At 36.5% G+C, this 13,235-nt stretch overlaps 1 protein-coding gene across 7 annotated transcripts in view; it reads left to right on the top strand.

Annotated features, from left to right (window-relative positions):
• The window catches only part of LOC138106386 (thrombospondin type-1 domain-containing protein 7A-like), a 285,545-nt gene that overhangs the window by 43,039 nt on the left and 229,271 nt on the right, over positions 1 to 13,235 (top strand). For all 7 annotated transcript variants that reach the window (XM_069006913.1, XM_069006912.1, XM_069006915.1 and 4 more), the window contains one exon: positions 464 to 590. The gene's annotated coding sequence lies outside the window, so the exon portion shown is untranslated. The remainder of the gene's footprint in view (positions 1 to 463; positions 591 to 13,235) is intronic.

Below are 13,235 nucleotides of genomic sequence, written 5' to 3'. Positions count from 1 at the left end.
ATACTTGGAAAGGAATGGGCAAGACTAAGCCATGATTCAGAGGAATGTCCTTTTAAATTAGAACTTTGAGATGGATGTAAGTAATGTGCTCAGATGGCATAAACAGAAAAAAGAATGGGAGTAGAAAAGGTCCCAAACAAATGCCTGGCAGTATTTTTTCACAGAAACAAAAAATGTGTGGAATGACCTAGACATGATTATGCAATTGACAGTTAAACATTGGGCTACTTAGGGAAATTAGAAAGTATCCAGGGGCATGTGGGCCACAGTAAACTTTGAAATGTAGGGAGCCATTAAAATATGCTTATTTTCAAATGTTCTTGGCTATACAGATATTGATGCTGAATTTACTATTGCTTTTACATGGTTTAGATCATCATGACCTCTCCTTTAGTGAATCCTTAGGGGAACCCATGTGGGTAATTTGTTCAAATTTTGCCTTCTTTTATCTGTTTATTTATAGGTTTCTTCTGAATTCATTGCATGGACGGTTCCCATCCTTATGGTATTGATTTAACATGCTCTGGAATCACGATGGTTGTGAAGTCCCTGGCTGGCAGTGGAGAATTAATATTTGGTGTGGCAGAAAGGTGCGTTTAATTTGTGCTACTCACTACTTTCCATGTGAAGTATTAGCTTGTCTCTTTCCTAAAAACCCTTTGATTCTTCTTACAGAAAATTTGGAATATTTTTTGAATCAATAGCAATTATCTTTGCCTAACTGAGACGTAATTTACAGATAGAGCTGCAATCTGCATGAAGCAGTTCTACAAGCAGAATACTAAAGTGGACATGATTCTTATGTGGATCACAGAGAACTGCAGTTTCTCTAAATAAAATGTAGAGAGTTTAAGGTTTATATTTTTGTTTCAGTTGTAAATATGTCTGAGTAAAGAAAGCTAGGAATGTCTATAGGAAATAATTTGCTATTATATAGGCTAATTTGCTATTGTGCACTTACGTTGTCTTGCAAGTCAAAAATTGATTGTGAAATTGTACAATCCATCATAAGAGAATCTATCTTTGGGTAACATATCTTTGACTTAAAACGTAATTGTAGGTAAAAAAATAATGTTGTTCTTTTCTTTTGCAACTTATTTGTCTGTACAGTTTGACCATAAATCCCACAATGATCAAAGTTGCAAGGATTCATTTCTGACCAAGATGTGAAAGAATCTTTCCTCTTGAATAGCCTAATTTTTAGTCAACTTATGATCATTAGGAACAAAGCCAGGAGTTTTTTGTGGAGTCACTATTTTAACAGTCAATAGGCTGACTAGGATAACAGTTTTGTGTTAATTACATTTCAGTCTGTCCAAACCTATTTAAGTCATTTTTACATAGTGGCTTCTGATTTACTTGCTTTTCTGCTGTGACAGATCTGATCTCACAATAAAGTAAAATCATAAAAAACAAAATGTCTACACATTACTTTCATAATCTGGAAACCACTATATTTTTTCCAAATTATTTTGTTAAGTTCAACAAATTTTGGACAAAATACTATGAAACGTGGAAATCATGGGGCAAAAAATCCCATGGTAGGCAGATATGGCTGGATTGTCTAAAAGTACTAAAAAAGCTTAAATCCTCTCAAACATCATCAACAATCTTTTTATATTAACTATATAAAATATGCAGAGCATATGGTGTAGCTGATGCATTATTGACAGTTAGTTGTTCTAACAGACAGATGTGCTGTCATTCAAAATTTACGCCAGTAAAACCGGTAAAATACTTCAAACATTAAAATATTTTTTTTTTGTCCTACATAAATCATATATCTAGCATGCTATGAGTGCTAGAACATTATGAATATTCTAAAACTTCGCTGGTTGGTTTTGCTTAGTTTTGGGCTTTTTTCTTGTTAGAAATGAGAAATAAAAACTAAACAAAATGTCAGTGATTGCATGCTAGCAATTGAAGATGAAATAAAGCCAGAATGTTCAGGTATTATCATGAGAAAGGGAGGAAGTACTAGTCTTTTTGATTGCTATATTGTAGAAAATAATTGGCTCATTATCATAATTACATTTGTGTTCATGATATCAAGGTCGAACAAAATAATAGTAACAGTAGAGGGATGTCATTTTACTGATTCTGGCAGATATTAATTGAGGTAATAAGAATGTGGTGGTGCTGAAAAGAGACAGGTGAATACCAAACCCAGAGGACCTTTACTGTATTGCATATTCGTTACCATCTGTGTTGGGAATTCCATATTCAGCCACAGACTGGGAAAGGATGAAAAGTTACATTTCCTTGTTTTCCATTTCACTTCTTTAAAACTGCTATTTTCAAGGTAATATTATGATGGAATGTGTATATTTTTAATTTGAACCTAAAAGTTTGGATTTTTATAACAGAGAAACGTTTTCTGTTAGGTGTTTATATTTTGAAGCACTGAACATAATTATTCTGGTTCAAATAATATTTACTTGGTAATTAATGAAAATCATTAATAGTTTCAGCAGTGAGTGTTGGCTGTTTCTCTCTCTTGTCTCTGAGATCTTTTATAATAACAGGAACCATTTACTTTGCCCTTTTAGTGGTAAAAGAAAAAGAAGTAATTTAAAAGATTTATGCCAGTAGAACATGGAGAGTGTTAAATGAGCTTCACATTGGTTCTAAACCCAGTAGATGTTTAACTTAACAGTATTAATGGGTGTTCAAAGGCATTTTGATTAGTTCATGCAGCCAGCTCAGCTTCCTAATAGAGAAGGCATGGTGACAAATGTGTTAAAAGAACTGTATTGATTAAGCAGTGTTGCTCTTTTACACAGTCCCTGGCAATGTAACAGCATATGAAGTATAAAGTCAAAACTTTACCAGCTGAATCAACACAAGAATGTTTTCTTTGGGTTTTATGCAAAACTGTTGTTGTGATAGATACTGCTTCCTAAGTTCTCCAGTATCTCATTTTTCTTTAATTAAATTTGGTGCATGTTAAGTAAACATTCTTGGATGTAAGTTTGAATTGACAGTAAAGTTAGAAAATCAGAGTGTGTCTGAAATTACAAAATCAATGATTGTTTTCTGAGTCCAACTGGCTGATCTGATTTAGCTAAAGCTTTGCAAAACTATAATCTTGATGGACATATGGAGCTGGAAAACATAATCTGATAATTTGTTAAGTGTACATGTGTATTTAATAAAATCTCAGAACGGGAAGAGTTTTTGCTTAATGAGAGAAAGTTCTGGCTCATTACATGATACATCTATCCTCAGCTGATCTCTCACAAAAAAGGGAGCACCACAAGAGAGGTCTCCAGGGTGCACCCAGCTCCCTTGGTTGTCCCACACGGTCCCCAGCAGCCATGTAGGGATGGGCACTGGGCATTTTGGGCTGTTGAAACTAAGGACATAACACTGTGACTAAATGCTCTAGTCTTAGCCCTTAAAAGATGAAGCAGTGTTTGCTGAAGGTCACTTTTTTCCTGAAAATAAATTGCATGTGTTACAGTGATTGTAAAACATGCAGTTTTCCTATGTTATGAAAGTTTTCATTTTTTTTCTTTGTGCTACAGAGCACAATGTCTTCAACACAGAATGATCAGTGGAAGATTTATGAAACTCTTTGAATATGGCTATGCTAAATATTTGGTCTTTGATACTGAGAGGTTTTTGTAATATGTTTTAATCCTGTGGGTGATTTGTAAATGAAAGGAAAATAAATGTTTTTTCACATCACCCAAGAAAAGTGGGAAAGTAACTGAAATAGCTGGATGTTTCTGTTAAAATGTGTGTGTGTCAGTGCTTGGTTAAAATTATGGTACTTAAACAGATTTACATTTTGAACTGTCAAAATGAAAGCATTTGTGTTCCAGCTGGTAATTAACCCCTACCACCTTTTCCCTGGCCTCAGCTCCTCTGGCAGGGTATGTATTCTGGAGGGAGGACCTAATCTGTCTTTTATCCTCTCTAATTGCTCCTGTAATTGGATGTGTATGTCTATACCCACTGCAGTGGTTGTGGCTCCATCTTTCATCTCAGGAAGATGGCATTACTGAATCACATCTGCCACATCTGGCACAAGGATCTCAAGTTTAGAGTGAAAATGGAATTTCACTTAAACTTAGTACGATGTATGGGAAAGGAGAAGAAAGGACATCTAAGGATTTTATTGTTGTATTGGTTTATTTTGGTTTTGCCTTCAGTTTTGTTTTTCTTTATTTTTGTATTTTTTCCCAGTTTCTCTTATTTATTCCCTGGGAGACTGTGGCACTTGGTGTTGCATTTGCACAGATCTGAGTGACATGACTTTTGGCCATAGGCTGCATCAATTCTCACTGCAAATATCTGATTGCCTCTTGACCAGCAGCTAACCCTGCTCTCCAGCTGCTCAGTGAAGAAGGGTATCTCGTATCCACCCATTAATCAGTGTAATCTCTTACTGGCCTTCTCAGTCCTGTGCCTTCACCACCCTCACCCTGCTTTTATTCCTGCTTTCCCCCTGCCTGTCAGGTACTCTGAGACCTGGGAGTCGTCCCAGCTTCCTATGAATCACATTACTTTTCAGTAGCTAGAAGGAAGAAATATATAGTAATCTGCAGATGAGATGCATTTAATGGATGGCCAGGCTGTCAAATGTTTGAAAGTGATGTAGGAGGAATGTTTCTTGCCAGTTTGAGTAAGTATCTGAAAGCTAGGATTTGCAGTAAGTGTACAGGTTCTCAGCTTGTCTGGGCAGCAGCTGTCTGCCTGCAAGAGCTCTGGAAAGAGAAATTAAACCATGGCATGGTTGTGCTTGTAAGAAATGTCAATATTTGCCTGCTGTGTTGCTGACAATTTTTAGTTCTTGTAAAATGTTCCCTAATTAACCACTGGCATGAGACTCTCCATGGGAATTAGATGTTTAATTTTTCAGAAAGAAAGGAAGAAATATTTCTCATCCAGCTGGGAGGAATCGGCAGCTGTGCCCAGAGTCTTGATATTGCTAAATCAGTTCTTTAACTGAAATGGAGAGTCAGATTAAGGCTTGTAAAAGTTGCATGATAATTTATTTTCTTTCTTATTGGTGTGACATGTCTGATACACAGCTCTGCTGATTCTTTGTGCTCTACTTTTATGTGGGTGTGCATAAATATGCTGCTTGAACTGAATCACATTTCCTTTGGCCTTACAATTCTTCATGAGCAATGCAATTAAACACCTCATGAAAAATGGTATACTAGTTGGATTTGTTTTAGGACCGTATTTATAGCTCTTAAACCAGTGTATCTTAGGCCTATCCTGTGTTAACAGAAAAAGCTCACAGAGAAAATGACATTATTAAAGGTATACAGCTGCTGTAATGTGTGTGCTAGTCATATGCTACTCTTACACCCTTTAAGAACTTTTTCCCTGTATACACACCTGCTTTGTGTGAGAGGAAAACGTCTAGGATATTAGGTATGCTCAAATTGTGTCAATATCTGAATTTTGGCATCAGAAGTGGTACAGACCATTAGTCCATGCTGCAATATGCTTCTGGTGCTTCTAATACAGTGTTTTTTCTGCTCATTAATAATAGGTGCCTCAGGTTTGCTCTGAAGTGAAAAATAGAGATGGTTGAAAAAGATCTCAGGTGGAGTAATTTTCACTAAGAGGGAAGTCTGGGGACAGCAGAAAGCCTGATATAGGGTCATTCCTGCAAGATACAAGAAGGTATTGTAGTGAGATTCTCATGGATAACACTTTTATAGAAATAGGATATTTTATAGCAGCTACAAAATTAGGACTTCAAAAATGAAGGACAGGGACAAAATCAAAACTGCTACTTTGCTTCCTTCATCTGTATATACAGGATGTCAGTCTTCTAATGCATGGTAGAAGCATGATCCCCTATTTTCTGGAGAAAAGGGCTTCCATGTGCCTGGAACTAAAGCAGAAACCAGCACTCTGGAATTGGCTTTTCAGGATCAATGGCTCTTAATGAATAAATTGATAATTCTCATTGCTCTATTTATAATATGCATAATGTTTAGAGAACATGTGGATGTAATGAGTAACATAGTTATTAATAGTTATTATATATATTAATTATTACAATGTTATGCAATAATTACTATTGCAATATTTAATGAATTATTGTAAACGATATAGGCTAGCTGAAAAATAAATGGTCTTGAAACTTGGAAGCTGTTTCTAAGAATGTGTGATGACTTGCAGATTTTTTAGTTAATTAAGTAAAGCCTTCATCTTTGTTTACTCAAAAATGTGTCCAGATTAGTAAAGATGTGCAACACATTAGAATAAATTTCTAAAGTATTTTCTATGTAAAAGGTTTAGAACAAGAGGGATTTCTCTTGCATTACATTTGCACACTTTTTATGTTTTGAATAACATTTTCAGATACAAAGTGACTCCTGAGAAATACCATAAAATGAGAAAAGCTTAAGGGCAAGTTGTGCCTCTAGTGAGTGATGATACTTCTATCTGGCAGTTTGGTTGGCTTGAATAATACAGGGTTTATGTGATTTATTATCTTACAGTGCTGAAGTAGTCTACTAATACAAATGTTTCCATTAAAAAAGAAAGTGAACTTGCTAAATGGAAAAGATAATGTTTTATTAATTTTTCTTCTTGGTTTTATATTCTTGTGCCCTGCAGCTCTAGCGCAGCTGCTGTAAGTGGAAATGCAAATACCAACTTGCTTAATGGGGTAATTAAAGGCAGTGGAGGAAAGTTATGTAATGGATACTCACTAAGTGTAAAATATATTCAAGCCATACCATATGATATTTTAAACTGTGGAATTGTCTCCTGAGGTTGGAAAGGCATTGCATATAATTTCTGGAATAGTTCTTTTTCCTGAAATTGGGTGTAAAAAAAGTAAAAGTCCCTTCCTTATTTCAGCAGAATCGAAATTATTTTTGTTCATTTTACTTGAGTAGGGTAATTTGACATTTTTTCCTGTTATTAGCTCAGCTTCCTGATATAGTTAAAAAACAATGTATTGAAATCCTGGCTAGCAGCTGCGTTATTAGGAAGACCACTATGGATAAACAGTTTTCAGGAAAAATTCTTTGTCTTCAGATTATGTTCATCATTGCTCTGTACAGCTTTGTATAACTGAATGTAACTGAGGACAGACTCCAAGGACACAGAGCATTGTGTAGTTTAGCAGGGGAAATAAAAGCTGTTTAACATGTTCAGAAATCTGTGATTAGATAATTGAAGACTTTTGTTCTCAAAACTACCAGGTTTTGAAACAGGGCTTTGTCTTTTTGAAACTACTGTGCAATATTTTGAGACAGCTTCCAGTACACTGAACTTCACAAATCTTTCCAAAGATGTAGTATTTGGGTTACTCGCTAGAATTGTTTCCTTTGGTAGCAAAGGGTAAAAGTCAAGTGTAATTCACAGTGTAACCATAGTGATAAAGATATAAATATATAGAATTCAGTCTACATTTGAAAGGAGATTTTCTACATTTTAAAGAACAAATCATAAACTGTCTCTGCTATTAAAATGAGTGTATATGGAACCACAACATGTTTTGAATGAATTGAATAAAAGTTTGGACAAAATGTATAGTATGGCCTTAAATTGAGCCAAGGGAGGTTTAGATTGGATATTAGGAAAAACATTTTTCATGGAAAGGGTTGTCAAGCATTGGAACAGGCTGACCATGGTAATGGATGAGTCACCATCCCTGAAGGTGTTCAAAAGATGTGCAGTTGGGGCACTTAGGGACATGGTTTAGTGGTGGGCTTGGCAGTGCCAGGTTAACAGTTGGACTCCATGGTCATAAAGATTTCTTCTGCCTAAAGGATTCCCTGATTCTATTATGAAGTGTTAGACTATGGTACTGGAAGCCTTGGAACAGGTGCTCCCACGGCCCAGGAAACTTGGTCTGTTTGCTTTAGGTAGGACCAGTTTGTTTCAGTCCTAAACTAACAATATCAGTATCACCCAGTTTTTCCCCTCCTTCCTGTCCGCAAACCACATTCCTGCCAAAGTTTGTCTTTTCTAATTCCTTACCCAATATTCTAGTCTGAAAATTTGTTTCTACTGCCTACCATCATGTGTGTTTGTGGAGACAGTGTGGGAACATAGGGAAGCTGCTCCAGGTCTGCTGTGCAGTGACCAAAGTGCCAGAAAGGTCCATGCTTGGCTGCTGCAGCGATGCTTCTCGTGCTGGCAGGATTGCACCTGTGCAATGAGTCTCATACAGAAGGTGGAGTGCAACTGGTGTAATGAAATCTTTGACTGGTGCTCTGCAATTACTGCCTCTGCTAGGATTTGCTTGACTTGTGATTCTTAAACCTTAATTAGAATTCTAATTGTTCTTTTTTTGTTTTGAGTAGATCAAGAGGTATATCTCTGGTGCCAGACATTCTCTGCTTGCTAAACTTCAAACTCTTCTATCTTGAAAAATATTACTATAGTAATTTTTAGGGAATTCATTGCCAGACGTTTATTTGTTAAATTGTGGGTGTTGTGGCTTTTTGTTTGTTTGTTTGAACTAGCTTCTTATTCCCCACATCATAAATAGAACCCAGGAAAAACAAACCCAAAATCCTGACTACAAGAATCACCCTAAGGAATATGTTTTATTATAGAATAGCTAGATTAAATTAGTAATAACCAACTAAAATATGGTTTGTCAAAGGAAATTGTTAATATCAAGTACAGGGATTACTCTCATTAACTATATCTTTAGGGCTAGCATTTTAATTGCAAAGCTTTTTATATAAATTACAGAGACATTCCAAAAGAAATAATTTTGGTTTTAGGGAATCTCTAATAATTTTATTTTTTTACTGTAGGAAAAGTAGGATTAGGGTTTTCTCTTGCTCTTGGAGGATGTGGTTGGTGGCAGGGTGTAATCAGTTGTTAGATTTTAGTGCTGATGCATTTCTCACTCTTCTGTTTCATGTGCTTTTCTCACCTATCGGGGGAAATTTAATGTTGCTTTTGTCTGTTCTCTTTCATGAATGCAGAAGATAAGTCTTTATTTAATTTAAAAAAAAAAATCTTTCCACATATTTTTTATTTTGGAAGTATTTTCTACTTACCTAAGCTTATTTATTGATCTGATTCCTCCACGCCAATGGAGTTAGTAGTTGTTACATTGATATTGAAAACTGTGGTTCACATCTCCACTTGATAATTTTGCTAGGTTTGCTTGTTTGCTTATTTTTTTCAGCATTTCTCATCTGGAGTTTGGCTGAGGGCTTCTTCTCGAGTTGAAATAAAGTTGTTTTGAAAATCTGTTATAAAAATATTATTGATGATGTCTGAATTCTCATCTCTTACAAGACTGCAAGGTACAGTCTTTTAGAGTCTGTTAGAGAAGAGTCTAACAGTAGTGATTCACAAAGACACATGTGCTGTTGTTAACCCAGAGTGATGGGCTGCATATACATCTTGTCTGGTACTATTTCAGCTGGACACTCTTAAAATTATGTCACACTGTGATTATATCAAAATTATGTGAGTTTGCATGATTGTCAAAAATCTCATTGGTAGAGATACTTTTGTTTAATGTATAGATATTTAATATGTATTTGTGACCATTTTTCGTCATGCATAGTGTTAGATATTGTAATTGAAATGTTCCAGCAGTGGAGTTTTGTTTTTCTTGTCCTTTTTTATTGTTAATTTTTTACCTTTAGGCCTTTACAGAGCTGAGTTCCTCTTTGACAGTGTGGAGGTAGGGGTTACTGTGTACCTGGAGCTGGCAGTTTCCCTGGCTGCAGCAAGGGACATGGTTCCATTGTGGTCAGTGGACGCTGCTGTTGCCACCACTGTCTACTGAGTACTGGGGACTCTTAGCAACACCTGCTTCTATTCTGGCTGGCTCTTTGTAGCACACTTTTTCTAAGACCCTTATGAATCCTACTGGACAAAAAATTACACGAGATTATTGTCAGTTTGCGTCTATCACATTGAGGGTTTGAGTTTTTAAATTATTTTTGTTTTTGTACTTCATCTCTGAAATCTGCATGCTTCTCCACAGGATTGATTGCTAACAATTTAAACTCTATTGGCCTTCAAATTAACTCAGAATAGTTAAAGGATGCCAGAGCTGAAATATCTCCAATGTTTTTAATGTGTTTCCTCACCATCACAGCTGAACAAAAGAGCCAAGAGGTGTACAGGATAAGAGTTTAATGCTTATAATAGTAATAATAATTTTTAAAAAGTGCTTGATAGGACATATTTTTCCCTTGAAATATATTGACTGACACTTCTTTGTACCTTGTCTTTAATTCTGTATTTTCATAGAATCATAGAATTGCTTGGGTTGGAAGGGACCTTAAAGATCATCCAGTTCCAAACCCTGCCATGGGCAGGGACACCTTTCACTAGACCAAGTTTTTCAGAGCCCCATCCAACCTGGCCTTGAACACGTCCAGGGATGGGGCATCCACAACTTCTCTGGGCAATCTGTTCCAGTGTCATCACCCTCAGAGTAAAAAATCCTTTTCCTAATATCTCATCTAAACCTACTCTCAGTTTTAAACAATTCTCCCTTGTCCTGTCACTTTTTACTCATGTAAATAGTCTTCAATTTCCCTGTAGGCTCTCTTCAGGTACTGGAAGTCTGCAATTAGGTCACCCCAAAGCTTTCTCTTTTCCAGGCTGAACAAACCCAATTCTCTCAGCCATTCCACATAGCAGAGGTGCTCCATCCCTCTAATCAACTTGGTAGCCTCCCCTGGACTTGCTCCAACAGGTCCATGTCCTTCCTGTGCTGGGACCCCAGAGCTGGATGCAGCACTGCAGGTGGGGTCTCAGCAGAGCAGAGCAGAGGGGCAGAATCCCCTCCCTCGCCCTGCTGGACATGGTGCTCTGGATGCAGCCCAGGGCACGTTTGGCTCTCTGGGCTGTGAGTGCACATGGCTGGGTCATGTCCAGCCTCTCATCCACCAGCACAACCAAGTCCTTCTTGGCAGGGCTGCTCTCAACCTGCTCATTTTCCAACCTCTATTGATACTGGGGGTTGCCTCCACCCAGATGCAGCACCTTACATTTGATCTAGTCAAACCTCAATTTTATGTATTTTATACCATATTTTGTATATACCCTCTAAGGTATTTTAAGGTTATCTGATAAAGATGAGTGTAGTAATCAGCCAGGCTTTGATAAGACATGTGAAGAAGTGCCTGGTGGAATTCTAAATAGTATCTATCTATCTATCTATCTATCTATCTATCTATCTATCTATCTATCTATCTATCTATTCTAAATTTAGTATCTATCTAGAAGTGAGAAATAAAAAATCTATAAAGGAATATGCATCAACTGGATTGAAAAATCTGTTATTGGTCACACTGCAAAAAAACCCACAAACCTGGGATCATTGTTGAATTGTGTTGTTTCTGTTGAACAGCCCTGTTTTAGGAAACAATGATATTTTATATTTTACACAATAGCCTGACTTTAATTTTCAGAATCAGTGCCCATTAAACTTGCAGTTGATAACTTGTTTTTTAGAGTGGCAGAATAATCTGGACTGTCTGGTAGTATGGATTTATGCAGCTAAAGCATGGTTTGGTCTAACAAAGTCAAAATGATGCCTCTAGAAACAAGAAGTGCAGGTCTAATTTTCAGAGAGCTCCTGAATTCTTGACTGGGGAAAACAGTTAACTCTAGAGAGGGCTTAGTGAGTCAGAGAAGAAAAAGTAACTCCTCAGGAGCAACCAGTGTGACAAATATTAGCTCAGTCTCCTGCTGTAAAATAGTGCAGGAAAGACTAAAAGTCAGCATTTAGTAGAAAGACTAAAAGACTTGTTTTAATCTGTGAAATCAATACTGTAAGTGTTCTCAGTGATTGATGTTGATAGTTTAAAAGCATGCAGAAGAGCAGGAGAAGATGTAGAAAAATATCACATAAATATTGGTTGAGGAAACTGCAAAAACCCCAGTTTATTTTGTTGATAACAATCTTAAGTATTGCTTGGTATAAGATGCATAAATTCCTTCAGATGGGGAATAAATATTGGGTGCTAAATATATTCTGTTAAAATAAATGCGTTTTTGAAGACTGGAATGGATCACATGTAGTGATATGGAAATGTTTGGGGGAGTTTAAGGTTCAGTAATAACCCAGCAAAGTCTGGTCCAGTAAATCCTAGGAACAGGTGAAACTCTGGGGCAACATACTTTGCAGGTAGTCAGAGATGTGGTGTGAGGAGTAAAAGTACCCCGTTATAGTCCATCTGTGTTGTAGTGGACACAGATAAGCTAGGTTGGGATTCGATAGTTCCAAGGCTGTGTTGAGATTCTGTAATTCCATAATTTTAATTTCATAAATCTCTTCTTTTGGTGAAGAGTTTGATTTTTTGATTATTTAAATAATAATTTAAATTTCAGTTCTTTCAAACTGTTTCGTTTTTAAATAGTCAGTGGGGTTTGTTTTAGGAGGGGAGTGTTGTATAAAAGTTATAGGCCAGTTTTTGGCAGTAAGGAAAGGTCCGTGATTGGCAAAAGTCTTGTGTTATGCACTTTGGTTTTGATCAAATGGGGGAACTTTAGGTATGATAATAATAACTTCAGTTAATATAATGAAAATCATTGCTTTGCTGGGTGCTAATATACACATATGTAGCCCAACCCTAAGCTCTCAAACCTACATTCCAGCCTGGCTTCGGGGCATTTTTGTTTGGCTGTAGCGGTGTTTTTCTGCATTTTATTACTGTCGGCAAGTTGCGGAGGCTGTTCTCTGCCTAGCCAGGTCTCTACAGTTGTGTGTCATACTGGAAGCCTAAGAAAGGTTCGAGATGACCTGAAAACTATTACAGGTTTATTGTCCAAATTTTGTAAGTGTTTCTTAGTCCAAAAGAGTGATTGACTGGAAGGGAAGCTTATGAAAAGCCTGAGAATAGGAAATAGAGTGCCTTATGAATGGAAGTGCTGAAGAACTGTAATTACCATATAAATAGGATTTTTTTATTGCTACAGAAGGAAGGAACATACTCCAAATCTGGGAGCCAGATAACATGGGCCTAATCTAATTTAGGTGTCTGTAGCTGAGTTAGTAACATGGCACCTCTTCTGTATTCAGAGTGTATTTTGATATTTTAGGGTAGGATTCTTCTGACTGGTTTTAGAAATATGCTTCCAGGCAAGATAAATTGTATCTTATTGACTAGGTCTTTATTGACTGTAATGAAATATAGCTGAAATGTAGATAATCACAATAGGCACTGATGAATCCTATTCAAGATATGTATTCAGAACTCCACAGGCAGTGCAATATTGCACATTTCCATCAAAAATGCATGTATTTTCTGAAATAGTTA

This window comes from Aphelocoma coerulescens, chromosome 2 (genome assembly GCF_041296385.1).
Source record: "Aphelocoma coerulescens isolate FSJ_1873_10779 chromosome 2, UR_Acoe_1.0, whole genome shotgun sequence".
Classification (NCBI taxonomy): Eukaryota; Metazoa; Chordata; class Aves; order Passeriformes; family Corvidae; genus Aphelocoma; species Aphelocoma coerulescens.
This window is presented reverse-complemented; position numbering and strand designations above follow the sequence as displayed.